The sequence below is a fragment of the Nicotiana tomentosiformis genome, chromosome 8, assembly GCF_000390325.3.
Source record: "Nicotiana tomentosiformis chromosome 8, ASM39032v3, whole genome shotgun sequence".
In the NCBI taxonomy this organism is placed as follows: domain Eukaryota; kingdom Viridiplantae; phylum Streptophyta; class Magnoliopsida; order Solanales; family Solanaceae; genus Nicotiana; species Nicotiana tomentosiformis.
Window position 1 is genome coordinate 8,446,956 of NC_090819.1, and position 20,809 is coordinate 8,467,764.

Genomic DNA, 20,809 nt, shown 5'->3' on the forward strand with positions numbered 1-20,809 from the left:
CCTAGAATTTGGTATTTTTGGATTTTTACCACGAAATTAGACATGGAATTGGGAATAAGTCATATATTTGAGTTTGTAGTGTTATATGTAAAGTTTATCTTTGAAAATTTTCAGAATCCGGGCACGTGGGCCCGAGGGTTGAATTTATTGACTTTTCGAGTGAAGTTGAGAATTGTTATGAATTGATTTATTATTTAGAGTACATTTTTATTGGTCTGCACATTATTTGACTAGTTTTGGAGCGATGGGCATCGACTTGAGGTGTTAGAGTGGCGTTGGAGCCGGTTATGGAACTTCAGAGCGAGGTAAGTCTTATATCTAACCTTGTGAGGGGGAAGTTACCCCCTAGGTGATGTAATTGTTATGTTCTACTTGTTGCAGGGGCTACGTACACACGAGGTGATGAGAGTCCATACGTAACTAAATTCATGTTATGTCCGGGTAGGCTTAGGTTCACGCCGTGCTATAATTGTACTATTGGAGTTATCTTTTTTTTGCATTACGACTTGAGACTAGACTTGCATAGTGATAGACTTGCTATTGTAGAGATTTGACGAGCTTCATGATTAGCCGCAGAATAATTGTGCTCTTACGGATTTCTCTCGCGCTATGCATTTTCTTCGAAAGGTTTTCCTTAAAAATTCATAACTCACACGTTTATTCGTGAGTGAGGTCAAGTACCCATTAAAACTTCTCATTCTAATGGGATCGAGTCATTCGCCTCGGTAGCATTATGTAGCACACTCTTATGGGAGCGGGACGTTCGCCTCGACACTATAATAGATGCATCTATGGTTCGTGTCGTTCGACCCTCGGCAGTGTACACAGTATAATGTGATCGGGCCGGTCGCCGCGACATTTCTATAAAACACTCTTGTGGATGGGCCGTTCGCCTCGACAGCGTCGTACGTAATATCTAACAAGAAACCAACTCATCCGTGTATTTTTTTCTGATTTGAGTTGTGATGACCTATTTGGTGAGGTCCGTTCTAGATATACTCCGGTTGAGGAGGTAACCACTTAGTGAGAGCTTGAGTTTACCGTTTAGAGGAGGATTGTACCTCGTATTTATATTTGTTCATATCGTTTATCTGCTCTGCCCCATATTTGTTTACTTCTTATTGTACCTGTCTTATTGGACCACTAGTAAATGTCGATGTCGACTCATCGTCACTACTTCTCTGGAGTTAGGCTAGATACTTATTGGGTACGCATTGATTTACGTACTCAATCTACACTTGCTCCACTTATTGTGCAGGTATATATATGTTTCTGGTGGTCCTCTGGGCGCAGAGGTGCGGCTATTGCGGAGACTTTATGGTGAGCTGCATTGCATGTTACGATCCGCAACATACAGAGTCTCCATCAGAATTATTTATATTCCTCTGTCTAACTTGTATTTCAGACGGATGTTGTATTATTATTGTACTCCTTAGTAGATGCTCATGCACTTGTGACACCGAGTTTTGGGATGTTCTAGATGTTGTGGTGATTTTACTTAGCATTTACACACTTTTATTATCTGTTCTATTTAAAGTGTAAGTTTCCATGATTTAATGCGTTGATTTATTCATCTAATAAAACGCACGGTTTCGAAAATAATAAAATGTGTAATCAATTTGGTAGTTCACCATTGGCTTGCCTAACAATGACGTTGGGCGCCATCACGGCCTATAGTGAGTTTTGGATTGTGACAGCTTATAGCTTGTTTGGTCAAGGTGTTAAAATTAGCTTGAAGCTTCTTGGCAACTGTAGTTTTTGTTTAGCTAATTTATTTGAAGAGTTTATTTTTACTAATTCTTTTTAAAATGTACCTCTAAGAATCAAATTATAAAAAAGGAATATGCATATAAGTTGAGTCTATTTATCAATTAGCAGGATGACTCACAAAAATTAATTAAATAATTATTTTTATGAATAAATTAATATTATTATTTAAATGATAATGAGCCTGCATATTATAATTTTTAATGTCGTTTAACTTCTTAATGGAATATGCTTACCAAATAAGTAGAGAAGCAAATATAAAAATTAAAAATTACAACAATAAAAAAATTCCGACTAAAGAAAATTATTGGTACTCTTACAATAATGATGTAAAAGAAAATAGAGCAAAATATGTGTTGAATACATAATTGGTTGAACAATTAAAACAAAAGAACCTTCGATATTTTAAAATCAAATCCTTCTTCTAGCGACGCACAAAGTATTATTTATCTATATCTATACTATATTAAAAGCATGAAGGTCATTAGCGAAATATCGTTCGCATTTTTTACCCTTTTAAAATAGTCTTCACAATAGACAAAATTGTAATTTAGTTTTTATTTTCCTAATACTTAGGATTTTGAAATCAACTAAAAGTTTCGTTATTAAATCTTTGAAAAATCCTAAATTGCCCAATTTAGTTCCTTTTGCCATCCCTCTAGTTTCCTCTGTATCTCCTGTCAACTCATTAGTTTGGACCATATATAGGCAGAGTATGGACACTGAAAGAACATATCGCAATACTTTCATTCGTACCATCACAAAGTACACATTATGCTTTTTATCATCCATTATGCTTGTGTTGGACGAACTTCCCATAACCTCTTCTCCGTTATATAATATGTATGGATACATTGGATCCATAGTTTGTACTTTTTGTGATATAGGTTTCAGTAATATTTACTGATACCAGCCTTGTTCCATACCCCAATATCCACTATATTTAAACCTCCTGTGACTGTGGCCAACAGATCTTATGCCAAGCTAAAGGTGCCTTTTTGAGTTTTCTACTGCACCAGTCCATAAGAATCGCCTGCATAATGTTTTAATCATGTGAATAACCTTCTTGGGCAGCACAAAGATTTGTGCCCAGAAAGTTTGAATTGGAAAAAAGCACACTTTTAAGGAGTTGAGTTCTGCCTGCATAGGATAAGTGTCTTGCAGTCCATGATGTTATCCTTCCAGTCATTTTTTCTAATAGTGGTTGGCATTGTGTAGCTGTCAATCTTTTAGTGCCGACTGGGACTCCTAGATACCTGACAAGTAGCTCACCCTTTGCATATCCCAGGTTTTCAAGAATCTCACTTTGTACCTTTTCTTGAACTCCACCAAAGAAAATAGAGCTTTTGCTCTTATTCACTTTTAGTCGTGAGGCCTTTGAGAACTGCAAGAAGCTTTCATATAGGATATGTGCTGAAGTTGAATCTTCTCTACATACAGTGGCGAAGCTAGAAAATTTAATAAGGGTGTTCAAACCTTTGCCAGTGGGCTATGTAAGAGTATTCAAAGTCTATTTTTAATCAATAGCAAGTAATATTTTACCTTATACGTAGTATAAGTTTTTGGCGAAGGATTGTAAGTTGACCATCCTTGGTGGAACGTAGCTTCGCCCCTGTTTACATAATAAGATAAGATCATCTGCAAAACTTAATTGCACAATATGCATTTTTTCACACCTCGGATGATAGTTAAAATCAGGGATCTGCTGCAGTTTCTTCAGGCTTCTTGTAAAATATTCCATGGCTAGTACAAACAAAAATGGGGATAGGGGTCCCCTTGTCTCAATCCTCTCTTGGCTTCAAAAGGTTTTGTTGGACTGCCATTGATAAGTATTGAGTAAGTGACACTTTGGATGCATTTCATAATCCATTTTACATATTTATCAGGGAATGCCAAACCAACCAGTATTTGTTCTAGGAATATCCACTCTAACGAGTCATTGGCCTTCTACATGTCAAGTTTCATCATACATCTTGGCGATAAACCTTTTCTCCCATAACCCATTACCAGTTCATGACTGAGAATGTATTGTTTGTTATTACCCTGCCTAGAACAAAAGCAGACTAATTATTATCAACTAGCTTGTCCATAACTCTCTGTAATCGTTTGGTTAGTATTTTGGATATGATCTTGTATAGTGTGGTACATGAAGAGATAGGTTTGTATTCTTTGATAGAGGAAGGATTTTTGACTTTTGGTACTAGAGTTACTGTTGTACAATTCACTTGAGGGAACATGTTGGTGGTCTCAAAGAAGTCTAGGACTACATCAGTGATCTCTTCCCCAATAACATGCCAAGCTTTTTTGAAAAAGCATGCATTCAATCCATCCACGTCTGGTGCATTCAGATCATCAATCTCATTCAAGGCATGGTATACTTCCTCTCTTGTAACTAGTTGTATCAAGTGCCTTTGTTGCTCCATATTCAAGACTAGCACTTCTTTCAGTATAGTAGGGTAAATAGCAGGGAGTGTACTAGCAGTTGTTCCCAATAGTTCTCTGTTCTAACCAGTTACCTCCTCCATAATTTCATTGTCAATTTGCAGTAGAATGTTATGTGAGTTGATAATGTTTCTGATATGGTTTTGGACACATCTGTTCTTCATATTTGCAAAGAAATAGGCAGAGTTAGTATCTCTAGTTTCAGCCATTGGATCCTAGACTTCTGCCTATAGATACTTTCCTCAATCATACTCCATTTCTCTAGTTGCCCTTTCAATTCCTTCTCTTCTTGTATGAGAATTGGCTGCTGAATATTATTACCCATCTGCTCTTGTGTTTCTTGCAGTTATCTTATAATATTCTTTATTCTGTCATCCACCCCTTTGAATTATTTGGTGTTCAAGTGCTCCATCTTAGCTTTGACTGATTTCAGCTTATTCCATATCCTTTCCATACACCCATGTTCTCTAGTTTCCTTCCAGCAAGTCTCTACTAATGGTAGAAACTCTGAACTCTCTGCCAAGCAGTTAAAGAATCTAAAAGGTTTAGCTCATTTGCTTTGTTGCTTGCCAAACTTTATCCATAGTAGAGAGTGATCCGAGAAGTATGGTTCCATCACTAGTGCTTGTATTGTTGGAAGCATTGTGACCCAATCTGAGTTGGCTAAGTCCATGTCAATCCTGCTATAGACATGGTTGTTTGTCCATGTTTATTCTCTACCAATTCTACATCTTGTACGGGTGTCCCATTTTGCCTATCTTCCATAGTTAATATAGAGTTGTAGTCTCCCATTGCTAGCCAAGGCCCCTGAATTATTTGTGTGAGTCCTCTGAAACTATCCCATAAACTCCTCATGTCTTGTATAGTATGTAGTTGTCACGACCCGAAATTCCCACCTTCGGAATCGTTATGGCGCCTAACATTTAACTTGTTAGGAAAGCCAACGTTAGAATAATATTAGCCATTTTTAAACTGTCACGACCCAAAATCTGACCATGGTCGTAATAACGCCTATCGTGTTACAAGGCAAGCCTACTTCCCAAAATATTTCTACTAAACCAATTATAAGAATTTAATAAAATATTTCAACATTGAATTTCTCATAAACTAAATAAACTCTAAATATAATTTTAGAAATACGAAAACGAGCCCTAAATATCGGGGTGTCACTAAGTCATGAGTGTCTAAATCTATGAACTAAGAAATAAAACTGTCTAATTGTCAATACAATCCGAAAAAAGAAATGATAAAAAGAGTAACAAGGTCCTGCGGACGCTAGCAGCTACCTTGCAATCTCCACAGATAGCCGGCCTGAACTCAACGATCACCGCGCTCTAACTCACCTGAATCTGCACATAAAGTGTAGGGTGTAGCATGGGTACAATTACCTCAACAAGTAATAGAAATAACTAAGGAACTGAGCAATAGTGACGAGCTAAGTAAAACAGTCCAATTATTTGTTTTTTCACAATTTAAAAATAAACAGAAATAAACAGGTAAATTCCATAACTCAATAAATGCCACAAAGAAGTTTAACAGATAAATGCAGCAACAACACAAATAAATACAACCTCACAGCAGTGTCACTCCATCACTCATCACTCGTACTTAGCACTCAATACTCAAAACACTCAACACTCTGCGCTCACTGGGGGTGTGTACAGACTCCCGAGGGGCTCCCAAAGCCCAAGCGCTAAGCACGGACAACTCACGTGCCATCATATTAATACCTGAATCTTCACGGTCAACTCACGTGCTACGCGGACAACTCATGTGCTATGGTATCAATACCTGGACCCGCACGGTCAACTCATGTGCTACGCGGACAACTCACGCGTTATGGTATTAATATCCTCACAACCAGGCCCTCGGCCTAACTCAATCATGTACCTCACTAGCCTCATCATCGCCAACAAATAAGGGAACACAACTCACATCAAGTATCACCGCATATTAGCAAATAATAGAGACTGAGGTAAACATGTACAATAATTTCTATGACTGAGTACAAATAATGTGAGCATGAATAAATCCTAAGCATGATTTCTAACATGAAGGCAAACAAGTTCAAAAACAAATAAACACATAACCACAGATAATAGCCATTAGGCCTCACAACCTCACGAGACGGACCAAGTCTCAATTTCTCGTGGTGCACACCCACACGCTCGTCACCTAGCATGGGTATCACTTCCAAACAATCACGTGATGTCAAATCTCCAGGTTTATACCCTCAAAGCCAGAGTTAAAACTGTTACTTACCTTAACAGCGTAAAAATTCTACTCCGAGATGCCCTCGTCTCTGGACTCGGTCTCTAAAAGCTCCGAATCTATCCATAATCAGAATAATACTATCAACATAGGCTAAAGAACCGAATTCCAACGAAAAACTACATAAATAGGCCAAAATTTCGAAATCGGCCAAAACCCGGCCCCGGGCCCACGTCTCGAAACCATTCAAAAATGACAGAATATTAATCCTCGTCCTCTCACGAGCCTAACCATACAAATTTCACCAAATTCCGAGATCAACTCGACCCTCAAATCTTCAATTAAAGTCTTTGAAGATTTCTACCATTTTCAACCCAACCTATACCCATTTGAACTCAACAATCTTTCCATAAACCTTATTGATATGTATAAATGATACTATTACACCCAAGAATCATACTCTTAATCACCCATCTTTACCCAAACTCGAAATTGAAGACTAGGGGTTAGAACCTTACCTCTTGGGTGAAGATCTTGTGATATTTCCTTGTTGGATTTCAAAGCTTGAACAGGATCTTGATGAACAAAGCACTTGAGCTTCTTCCTCTCTCTAGAACACTCTCCCTTCTCTCTAAAAATGTCAGATTTTTGCTCCAAAATGAGTCCCAAAGCCTATTTATCAAAATGGGATCGGGTTATAAAAATAAAGAAATTAACCCTCCGAAAGCAGGTCTGCGGTCGCATAATGGACCGCAGAATGGATATGCGGGCCGCAAAACTGATCGCAAAATCGGCGCCTAAAACTGGGCTCTTTTGTCCATTCTGCGACCTGTTTTGCGGTCGCAGAAGCAGTTTTGCGATCGCATAACTGTTTTGCGATCGCATAATTGGTCGCAGAATTGTATTTTTCCAGCCTTTGGTAATTTAGTCATAATTTTTTGTAGGAATGTCCAAACAACGAACGGTTTGAGGCGTTAGAAACTAGACTCAAAGATATTTCATTTTATAGGTAATACACCACACTTAGTATAATGAGAGTTATGCTAATTGGAAATTAGTTTTTGTGCGAACTCACTTGAAACTTTAGTCTTATAAAATTTTCAACTTCCAAACTTCTCATTAACCATCCGAAATCATCCCGAGCCCCTAGGGATCTCAACCAAATATACCAACAAGTCCTAAAACATCATACGGAGCTATTGGAATCATCAAAAGTCAATTCCGAGGTCGTTTACACATAGATCCATATCTGGTCCACTTTTCTAACTTAAATTTCTCAATTATGAGACTAAGTGTCTTATTTCACTCCGAGTTCCTTCCGGACCCAAACCAACTAACTCGATAAGTCATAAATCAATTGCAAGACATAAATTAAGCAGTAAATGGGGGAACATGGTTATAATATTCAAAATGACTGGCCGGGTCGTTATATTCTCCCTCTCTTAAACAAACGTTCGTCCTCGAACGTGCCAATAGTTGTTCTCAAAACCATCAAGAACTCTCTCCGATTCCCAATGGCGCAAAAACAATCCGTCAGGAATGAATCCTTCTAACTCAACCAAGCTACGCAGACCACCAAAAACCCAAGGACATTGCCACAAAACACCTGTAGAACTCATTACCTCATACACACCCAAAGAACTAATCATACTCATTGCCATGCTGATCCAACCTACTACCAAGATGTCCTACCTATCCGAGTTCTTTCTGAATTACCTTCAAATTGATACTTTGCCCTGCCATAACACCACAATCCTCAACCCAGACTCACCACACGAGACCCAAGCATAAAACCACGATGCCCTAAGGCTCATAAGCCGCTGAATACTCTCTTAAATATCCCCAAAAGTATCGCAAGTACGCGCTCACACAATCAAAAACTCAGTGCTCAAGCTACAGTCAAAACCCGGCCTCATGTCCTCCAGACTGGCCTGACATCAACACACAGAAATCACATCTCGCACTTCATCCAGGAAATCAGAAGCTGTCGATGCACAACTGATACCGAGCGCCCATGTGCGCATACGAATGCGTGGAAGGAATTCAAAGAGTTACAATTCAAGCTGAATCAATACCGCACGATAAGAATTCAAGAATGTGAAGTTTTCCTAAAGGTTCTACAGCCTCTCGAAGATAAGTACAGACGTCTCTGTACCGATCCGCAAGACTCTACTAAACCCGCTCATGACTCGTGAGACCTATATAACCTGGGCTCTGATACCAACTTGTCATGACCCAAAATTTGACCATGATCGTGATGGCGCCTATCGTGTTACAAGGCAAGCCTACTTCCTAAAATATTTCTACTAAACCGATTATAAGAATTTAATAAAACATTTCAACATTGAATTTCTCATAAACTAAATCAACTCTAAATATAATTTTAGAAATACGGAAATGAGCCCCAAACATCGGGGTGTCACTAAGTCCTGAGCGTCTAAATCTATGAACTAAGAAATGAAATTGTCTAACTGTCAATACAATCCAAAAGAAGAAATGATAAAAGGAGTAGCAAGGTCCTGCGGACGCTAGCAGCTACCTTGCAATCTCCACAGATAGCCGGCCTGAACTCAACGATCACCGCGCTCTAACTCACCTGAATCTGCACATAAAGTGCAGGGTGTAGCATGAGTACAACCATCTCAGCAAGTAACATAAATAACTAAGAAACTGAGCAATAGTGACGAGCTAAGTAAAACAGTCCAATTATTTGTTTTTTTTCACAATTTAAAAATAAACAGAAATAAACAGGTAAATTCCATAACTCAATAAATGCCACAAAGAAGTTTAACAGATAAATGCAGCAACAACACAAATAAATATAATCTTACAGCAGTGTCACTCCATCACTCATCACTCGTACTCAGCACTCAGTACTCAAAACACTCAACACTCTGCCTCACTGGGGGTGTGAACAGACTCCGGAGGGGCTCCCAAAGCCCAAGCGCTAAGCACGGACAACTCACGTGCCATCATATCAATACCTGAATCCGCACGGTCAACTCACGTGCTACGCGGACAACTCACGTGCTATGGTATCAATACCTGGACCTGCACGGTCAACTCACGTGCTACGCGGGCAACTCACGCGCTATGGTATTAATATCCTCACAACCAGGCCCTCTGCCTCACTCAATCATATACCTCACCAGCCTCATCATTGCCAACAAATAAGGGAACACATCCCACATCAAGTATCACCACATATTAGCAAATAATAGAGACTGAGGTAAACATGTACAATAATTTCTATGACTGAGTACAAATAATGTGAGCATGAATAAAGCCTAAGCATGATTTCTAACATGAAGGCAAACAAGTTCAACAACAAATAAACACATAACCACAGATAATAGCCATTAGGCCTCACAACCTCACGGGACGGACCAAGTCTCAATTCCTCGCGGTGCACACCCACACGCTCGTCACCTAGCGTGGGTATCACTTCCAAACAATTACGTGATGTCAAATCTCCGGGTTTCTACCCTCAAAGCCAGAGTTAAAACTGTTACTTACCTTAACAACGTAAAAACCCTACTCCGGGATGACCTCGTCTTTGAACTCAGTCTCCAAAAGCTCCGAATCTATCCATAATCCGAATAATACTATCAACATAGGCTAAAGAACCGAATTCCAACGGAAAAACTACATAAATAGGCCAAAATTCCGAAATCGGCCAAAACTCGCCCCCGGGCCCACGTCTCGAAACCAGTCAAAAATGTTAGAATATTAATCCTCGTCCTCTCACGAGTCTAACCCTATAAATTTTACCAAATTCCGATATCAACTCGACCCTCAAATCTTCAATTAAAGTCTTTGAAGATTTCTACCATTTTCAACCCAACCTATACCCATTTGAACTCAACAATCTTTCCATAAACCTTATTGATATGTATAAATGATACTATTACATCCAAGAATCATACTCTTAATCACCCATCTTTACCCAAACTCGAAATTGAAGATTAGGGGTTAGAACCTTACCTCTTGGGTGAAGATCTTGTGATATTTCCTTGTTGGATTTCAAAGCTTGAAAAAGATCTTGATGAACAAAGCACTTGAGCTGCTTCCTCTCTCTAGAACACTCCCCCTTCTCTCTAAAAATGTCAGATTTTTGCTCCAAAATGAGTCCCAAAGCCTATTTATCAAAATGGGGTTGGGTTATAAAAATAAAGAAATTAATCCTCCGAAAGCAGGTCTGCGGTCGCATAATGGACCGCAGAATGGGTATGCGGGCCGCAAAACTGATCGCAAAATTGGCGCCTAAAACTGGGCTCTTCTGTCCATTCTGCGACCTGTTTTGCGGTCGCAGAAGCAGTTTTGCAATCACATAACTGTTTTGCGATCGCATAATTGGTCGCAGAATTATATTTTTCCAGCCTTTGGTAATTTGGTCATAACTTTTTGTAGGAATGTCTAAATGATGAACGGTTTGAAGCGTTAGTAACTAGACTCAAAGATATTTCATTTTATAGGTAATACACCATATAACACTTTGTATCATGAGAGTTATGCTCATTAGAAGTTAGGTCTTGTGCGAACTCACTGGAAACTTTAGTCTTATGAAATTTCCAACTTCCAAACTTCTCATTAACCATCCGAAATCATCCCGAGCCCCTAGGGACCTCAACCAAATATACAAACAAGTCCTAAAATATCATACGGAGCTATTGGAATCATCAAAATTCAATTCCGAGGTCGTTTACACATAGATCCATATCCGGTCCACTTTTCTAACTTAAATTTCTCAATTATGAGACTAAGTGTCTTATTTTACTCTGAGTTCCTTCCGGACCCGAACCAACTAACCCGATAAGTCATAAATGAATTGCAAGATATAAATTGAGCAGTAAATAGGGGAACATGGTTATAATATTCAAAATGACTGGCCGGGTCGTTACATTCTCCCCCTCTTAAACAAACGTTCGTCCTCGAACGTGCCAAGAGTTGTTCTCAAAACCATTAAGAACTCTCTCCGAACCCCAATGGTGCAAAACCAATCCGTCAGGAATGAATACTTCTAACTCAACCAAGCTACGCACACCACCAAAAACCCAAGGACATTGCCACAAAACACTTGTAGAACTCATTACCTCATACACACCCAAAGAACTAATCATACTCATTGCCATGCTGATCCAACCTACTACCAAGATGTCCTATCTATCCGAGTTCTTTATGAATTACCTTCAAATTGATACTTTGCCCTGCCATAACACCACAATCCTTAACCCAGACTCACCACACGAGACCCAAGCATAAAACCACGACGCCCTAAGGCTCCTAAGCCGCTGAATACTCTCTTAAATATCCCCAAAAGTACCGCAAGCACGTGCTCACACAATCAACACCTCAGTGCTCAAGCTACAGTCAAAACCCGGCCTCATGTTCTCCAGACTGGCTTGACATCAACACACAAAAATCACATCTCGCACTTCATCCAGGAAATCACAAGCCGTCGATGCACAACTGATACCGAGCGCCCATGTGCGCATACGAATGCGTGGAAGGAATTCAAAGAGTTACAATTCAAGCTGAATCAATACCGCACGATAATAATTCAAGAATGTGAAGTTTTCCTAAAGGTTCTGCAGCCTCTCGAAGATAAGTACAGACGTCTCCGTACCGATCCGCAAGACTCTACTAAACCTGCTCATGACTCGTGAGACCTATATAACCTGGGCTCTGATACCAACTTGTCATGACCCAAAATTTGACCATGATCGTGATGGTGCCTATCGTGTTACAAGGCAAGCCTACTTCCTAAAATATTTCTATTAAACCGATTATAAGAATTTAATAAAATATTTCAACATTGAATTTCTCATAAACTAAATCAACTCTAAATATAATTTTAGAAATACGGAAATGAGCCCCAAACATCGGGGTGTCACTAAGTCCTGAGCGTCTAAATCTATGAACTAAGAAATAAAATTATCTAACTGTCAATACAATCCAAAAGAAGAAATGATAAAAGGAGTAACAAGGTCCTGCGGACGCTAGCAGCTACCTTGCAATCTCCACAGATAGCCGGCCTGAACTCAACGATCACCGCGCTCTAACTCACCTAAATCTGCACATAAAGTGCAGGGTGTAGCATGAGTACAACCACCTCAGCAAGTAACATAAATAACTAAGAAACTGAGCAATAGTGACAAGCTAAGTAAAACAGTCCAATTATTTATTTTTTTCACAATTTAAAAATAAACAGAAATAAACAGGTAAATTCCATAACTCAATAAATGCCACAAAGAAGTTTAACAGATAAATGCAGCAACAACACAAATAAATACAACCTCACAGCAGTGTCACTCCATCACTCAACACTCGTACTCAGCACTCAGTACTCAAAACACTCAACACTCTACGCTCACTGGGGGTGTGAACAGACTCCGGAGGGGCTCCCAAAGCCTAAGTGCTAAGCACGGACAACTCACGTGCCATCATATCAATACCTGGATCCGCACGGTCAACTCACGTGCTATGCGGACAACTCACGCGCTATGGTATCAATACCTGGACCCGCACGGTCAACTCACGTGCTACGTGGGAAACTCACGCGCTATGGTATTAATATCCTCACAACCAGGCCCTCTGCCTCACTCAATCATATACCTCACCAGCCTCATCATTGCCAACAAATAAGGGAACACATCCCACATCAAGTATCACCGCATATTAGCAAATAATAGAGACTGAGGTAAATATGTACAATAATTTCTATGACTGAGTACAAATAATGTGAGCATGAATAAAGCCTAAGCATGATTTCTAACATGAAGGCAAACAAGTTCAACAACAAATAAACACATAACCATAGATAATAGCCATTAGGCCTCACAACCTCACGGGACGGACCAAGTCTCAATTCCTCGCGGTGCACACCCACACGCTCGTCACCTAGCGTGGGTATCACTTCCAAACAATCACGTGATGTCAAATCTCTGGGTTTATACCCTCAAAGCCAGAGTTAAAACTGTTACTTACCTTAACAGCGTAAAAATCCTACTCCGGGATGCCCTCGTCTCTGAACTCGGTCTCCAAAAGCTCTGAATCTATCCATAATCAGAATAATACTACCAACATAGGCTAAAGAACCGAATTCCAACGGAAAAACTACATAAATAGGCCAAATTTCCGAAATCGGCCAAAACTCGCCCCCGGGCCCACATCTCGAAACCAGTCAAAAATGTTAGAATATTAATCCTCGTCCTCTCATGAGTCTAACCCTATAAATTTTACCAAATTCCGATATCAACTCGACCCTCAAATCTTCAATTAAAGTCTTTGAAGATTTCTACCATTTTCAATCCAACCTATACCCATTTGAACTCAACAATCTTTCCATAAACCTTATTGATATGTATAAATGATACTATTACACCCAAGAATCATACTCTTAATCACCCATCTTTACCCAAAGTCGAAATTGAAGACTAGGGGTTAGAACCTTACCTCTTGGGTGAAGATCTTGTGATATTTCCTTGTTGGGTTTCAAAGCTTGAATAAGATCTTGATGAACAAAGCACTTGAGCTGCTTCCTCTCTCTAGAACACTCTCCCTTCTCTCTAAAAATGTCAGATTTTCGCTCCAAAATGAGTCCCAAAGCCTATTTATCAAAATGGGGTCGGGGTTATGAAAATAGAAAAATTAACCTTCCGAAAGCAGGTCTGCAGTCACATAATGGACCGCAGAATGGGTATGCGGGCCGCAAAACTGATCGCAAAATCAGCGCCTAAAACTGGGCTCTTCTGGTCCATTCTGCGACCTGTTTTACGGTCGCAGAAGCAGTTTTGCGATCGCATAACTGTTTTGCGATCGCATAATTGGTCGTAGAATTGTATTTTTTCAGCCTTTGGTAATTTAGTCATAACCTTTTGTAGGAATGTCCAAATGACTAACGGTTTAAAGCGTTAGAAACTAGACTCAAAGATTTTTCATTTGATAGGTAATACACTATATAACACTTCTTATCATGAGAGTTATGCTCATTGGATGTTAAATCTTGTGCGAACTCACTTAAAACTTTAGTCTTATGAAATTTCCAACTTCCAAACTTCTCATTAACCATCCGAAATCATCCTGAGCCCCTAGGGACCTCAAAAAAAATATACCAACAAGTCCTAAAATATCATACGGAGCTATTGAAATCATCAAAATTCAATTCCGGGGTCGTTTACACATAGATCCATATCCGGTCCACTTTTCTAACTTAAATTTCTCAATTATGAGACCAAGTGTCTTATTTCACTCCGAGTTCCTTCCGGACCCGAACCAACTAACCCGGTAAGTCATAAATCAATTGCAAGACATAAATTGAGCAGTAAATGGGGGAACATTGTTATAATATTCAAAACGATTGGACGGGTCGTTACATAAACAATTTTAATTTAGTTACTAACAAAGAAATAAATGCGGAAATAAATTCTGAAATAAAGCGATTAATCCATAATAATAGCGATGTGTAAAAACCATCCCAGAACTAGTGTCACGAGTGCACGAGCTACTAGAATAATACAAATAAAGGTCTGAATGAAAATAAAGTTGTCTGAAAGAAATACACAACTATGATAAAGTGGAAGGGGACTTCAGAACTGCGAACTCCATACAACTATACCTCAAGTCTCCTGCGAATAGCTGAATTCGAGCAAGTCTACTGTGCGCCTTTAGGATCAACTTTGGTATCTGCACAAGAAGTGCAGAGTGTAGTATAAGTACAACCGACCCCATGTACCCAGTAAGTGTCGAGCCTAACCTCGACGAAATAGTGACGAGGCTAAGGCATGTCACTTACATTAACCTGTATGCAATAATTATAATAGTAACAATAATAGGAACACAGAAATAGAAATTTAACAGATAAATCATTTCAACAATCGAAGCCAACCCGGCAGTCATAACTAATTTTTATTTCAATCAATTTCCGTTGTGACGTACAACCCGATCCCACAATATATTCATATTCAATTCCGTTGCGGCGTGCAACCCGCTACTCCAATATATTCATTTCAATTAATTCTGTTACGGCGTGCAACCCGCTCCTCCAATATATTCACTTTCATTTCTGTTGCGGCGTGCAACCCACTCCTCCAATAATATAATTTACCAATTCTTATAAAAGAAATTACTCCAATAAATGCAACAACTAACATGAAATTATAAGACAACAAGCATACAATAATTATGATTTATTTAGAAATAAGTGATGACAAGTAGCAATTAATTGTGAAAATTAAGGAGGAAATAGACATTTTAATAATTAGTATGCTAAATGTCAAGTGGCAATTAAGTCACATATATCAAATAAGCATGTAGCAATTATAGCATGGATTAAGGACATAATATTTAGCAAGGAATACGAGAGAAACAATTGATATAATATTTAATTCATGATTTAAAATGATTTATGATTTTTCAAGTAATTATGCAAATAATTAATTTGACGACGTATAGACACTCGTCACCTAGCCTATGTGTCGTTCACATGAATTTCACGTAACAAATAATTCAAGGGTTCTATTCTCACAAGTCAAGGTTAACCACGACACTTACCTCGCATCGCAACCAATTTCAAGATTCCAATACACCTTTGCCTCGCGAATTCGTATTCAAAAGCTTCAAATCTAATCACAAACAATTCAACATACTCAATACGAATCGTAGGAACTAATTCCATATGACATTACAAATTTTTCGGATAAAAATCTAAAATTTATTTTAAAAATAGATAATGGGACCCACGTCTCGAATCCCAAAAAAATTTATGAAATTCAAACACCCGTTCCGATACGAGTTCAACCATACAAAAATTATCGAATTCCGATATCGGATTGCCTTCCAAATCCTCAATTAACGTCTTTAAAGATTTCTACCATTTTTAAACCAATGTTTACCCATTTGAACTCAACAATCTTCCCACAACCTTATTGGTACAAGCATGTATAACTAATACTCTCATATCCAAGCATGTATAACTAATTCTTTGAATCGCTCTCTCCTAAGAAAGAACCATCTCAATCCGCCAGGCGACATTAGCAGCCATCTGAAAAGAAATCTCACTCATAGTCCCCTTGGCCATCTGTAGCTTGATAGGCTGGACGAGTCCATCAATGAACCTCCTCCTCTCTCTCTCTCTCTCTCTCTCTCTCTCTCTCTCTCTCTCTCTCTCTCTCTCTCTCTCTCTCTCTCTCTCTCTCTCTCTCTCTCTCTCTCTCTCTCTCTCTCTCTCTCTCTCGGTAGCAAGCAGAAGAAGAGCATGGCGGGCTAGATCTACAAAATGGGTCTCATACTGAGTAAACGACATACTGTCCTACTGGAGATGCTCAAACTGTTTGCGGTAATTCTCCCTCAGTGTGATAGGAAGGAACTTCTCCAGAAATAGTTGCGAGAACTGCTCCCAGGTAAGTGCAGGCGAACCAACTGGTCTAATAAATACATAATCTTTCCACCACCTCTTGGCGGGACCAGTTAACTGAAACACAGCAAAATCAACCCCACTGCTTTCAACTATTTGCATGTTTTGCAATACTTCATAGCAGTGGTCCAGAAAATCATGTGGGTCCTCAGAAGGTGTACCACTGAAATAGATTGGAAATAGCTTGGTAAACTTGTCCAATCTCAGCAAAGCCTCAGAAGACAAAGCGAGCCTATCACCGGCCTGTGCCGCAACAACTGGTTGAACTACCCCAACTGGATGGGATACTAGAGCCTGCTTTTGGGGAGCTATCTATTCCGGAGCGGGAGTAGTGGGAGTTTGTGCTCCTCCCCCAGCCTGTGAGATGGCTGGTTCCACTGGAATTGTACCATTCTGGGTCACGCCATCCATACGGCTAACCAAACGGACTAGAGCATCCTAAAGCACTGGAGTAGCTATGAATCCTTCCGAGACCTGAACCGGTCCAACGGGTAACGTCTGCGCTGGAACCTCCGCTTCTAAATCCACCTGAGGTTCAACAACATGTGTTGCTGCTCGAGCTCTAGATTGAGCCCTGCCTCTGCCTCTACCTCGGCCTCTAGCGCGACCTCGACCTCTGCCCCTAGTTGTAGCTGTCACTGGGGGCTCTGGATCCTGTCTGGCTGTAGACGTAGTGCGGTGTTCTCGCCATCTGCTAAAGGACAAGAATAGAAGAGTTCAATCGTCCATGATAGAATAAAATCGCACGACAGAGTAGAATAGAAGTGAAATTATTCCTAACTCCATAGCCTCTGGAAGATAAGTACAAACGTCTCTGTACCGATCCTTCAGACTCTACTAAGCTTGCTCGTGACTCGTGATACCTATGTAACCTAGCGCTATGATACCAACTTGTTACGACCCAAAATTCCCACCTTCAGGACCGTGATGACGCCTAACATTTCACTTGCTAGGCAAGCCAATGTTAGAATAATATTAGTCATTTTAAATAATTTTAATTTAGTTACTAACAAAGAAATAAATGAGGAAATAAATTTTGAAATAAAGTGATTAATCCATAATAATAGCGATGTGTAAAAACCATCCCAGAACTGGTGTCACAAGTGCACGAGCTACTAGAATAATACAAATAAAGGTCTGAATGAAAATAAAGTTATCTGAAAGAAATACACAGCTATGATAAAGTGGAAGGGGACTTCAGAACTGCTAACGCCATGCAGCTATTCCTCAAGTCTCTTGTGAATAGCTGAATCCGAGCAAGTCTACTGTGCGCCACTAGGATTAACTCCGGCATCTGCACAAGAAGTGTAGAGTATAGTATGAGTACAACCGACCCCATGTACCCAGTAAGTGTCGAGCCTAACCTCGACGAAGTAGTGACGAGGCTAAGGCATGTCACTTACATTAACCTGATCGCAATAATAATAATACTAACAATAATAGGAACACAAAAATAGAAATTTAGCAGGTAAATCATTTCAACAGTCGAAGCCAACTCGGCAGTCATAACCAATTATTATTTCAATCAATTTCCGTCGCAGCGCGCAACCCGATCCCATAATATATTCATATTTAATTTCGTTGCGGCGTGCAACCCGATCCACAATATGTTCATTTTCATTTAATTCCATTGCGACGTGCAACTCGATCCTCAATATATCTTTTCAATAAATTCTGTTGCGGCATGCAACCCGCTCCTCCAATATATTCATTTCAATCAATTATGTTGCGATGTGCAACTCGCTCCTCCAATATAGTCACTTTCATTTCTGTTGCGGCGTGCAACCTGCTCCTCCAATAATATAATTTACCAATTCTTATAAAAGAAATTACTCCAATAAATGCAACAATTAACATGAAATTATAATACAACAAGCATAAAATAATTATGATTTATTTAGATTTAAGTGATGACAAGTAGCAATTAATTGTGGAAATTAAGGAGGAAATAGGCATTTTAATAATTGGTATGCTAAATGTCACGTAGCAATTAAGTCACATAAATCTAATAAGCATGTAGAAATTATGGCATGGATTCAAGGCATAATATTTAGAAAGGAATATGAGAGAAATATTTGATATAATAATTAATTCATGATTTTAAACGATTTATGATTTTTCAAGTAATTATGCAAACAATTAATTTGACGACGTATAGACACTCGTCACCTTGCCTATACGTCGTTCACATAAATTTCACATAACAAATAATTCAAGGGTTTTATTCCCTCAAGTCAAGGTTAACCACGACACTTACCTTGCTTCGCAACCAATTTCAAGATTCCAATATACCTTTGCCTCGCGAATTCATATCTGAAAGCTTCAAATTTAATCACAAATAATTCAACATACTCAACACGAATCGTAGGAACTAATTCCATATGAAATTACAAATTTTCTGGATTAAAATCCGAAATTTATTTTAAAAATCAACAGTGGGACTCACGCCTTGAATCCCGAAAAAATTTACGAAATCCGAACACCCATTCTGATATGAGTTCAACCATACAAAAATTATCGAATTCCGACATCAGATTGCCTTTCAAATCCTCAATTAAAGTCGTTGAAGATTTCTACCATTTTCAACCCAATCTTTACCCATTTGAACTCAACAATCTTACGACAATCTTATTGGTACAAACATGTATAACTAATACTCTCACATACAAGAATCACACTCCCAATCACCCATCTTTACCCAAAATCGAAATTGAAGACTAGGGGTTAGAATCTTACCTCTTGGGTGAAGATCTTGTGATATTTTCTTGTTGGATTTCAAAGCTTGAACAAGATTTTTGATGAACAAAGCACTTCATCCACTTTCTCTCTCTAGAACACTCTCACTTCTCTCTAAAATCATCAGATAATTGCTCCAAAATAAGCCCCGAAGCCTATTTATCAAAATGTGGTCGGGTTATGAAAATAGAAAAATAGACCATCCGAACTCAGGTATGCGGTCGCACAATGGATTGCACAATGGGTATGCGGGTCGCACAATGGACCACAAAATTGATGCCCAGAACTGGGCTGCACTGGTTAGGTTTGAAACCATTTTGCGGTTGCATAACCCATTTTGTGATCACATAATAATTCCGCGGTCGCACATCTAACCGCAGAATCACATTCTTCCAGCCTTTGGTAATTTGGTCATAACCTCTTGTAAGAGTGTCCAAATGACGAACAGTTTAAAGCGTTAGAAACTAGATTTGAAGATCTTTCATTTTATAGGTTGATCATCACACAACTCTTTATATATATTTATATATATATGTCTAAAGTTGGGTCTTGTGCGTACTCATTTGGAACTTTAGTCTGTTATGAAAATTTTCAACTTGACTTAGACTTAGGCCTCTCCTTAGATCCCACATCACTTATAATATGCCTCGTACACTTATTATCATATCCAATTGATATTCATCATATTAATAGTCCTTAAATGAGAAGTAGAGTCTGCCCCCAAACACATAACATAACTTATCTCTTCTTTCACCCATTTCAATTTCCTGAATTTTTACTAACTCCCAAAATTTCCTAAAATTTCGCCAGAGTTTCCTTTGTAACCGGGCCTATCCACCTGCCAGAGAATCCCAAAAATCAATCCTAACAACATATACATAATCCAATCAACATCACACAATATGAAAACAATACTAACAGTGGCCTTATAAGCAATATATTACTAGAAAAAGGAACACCATTAACATCAACTATTTAGGTGATACGTAACACATAGCAGGTAAGCTCTCAACATCTTCATAGAACACAGAAATGAACTTTTAAATTAAAGATAAAATTTTTGGGTCATCATATTCTCCACCTCTAAAATAAACGTTCGTCCTCGAACGGACTTAGAAAAGTACTTGAGCTGGTGAAAAGATGTGGATATTTGCTCCGTATGTCCGACTCGGACTCCCAGGTAGCTGCCTCAATCGGCTGACCTCTCCATTGTACCCGAACTGAAGGATAACTCTTAGA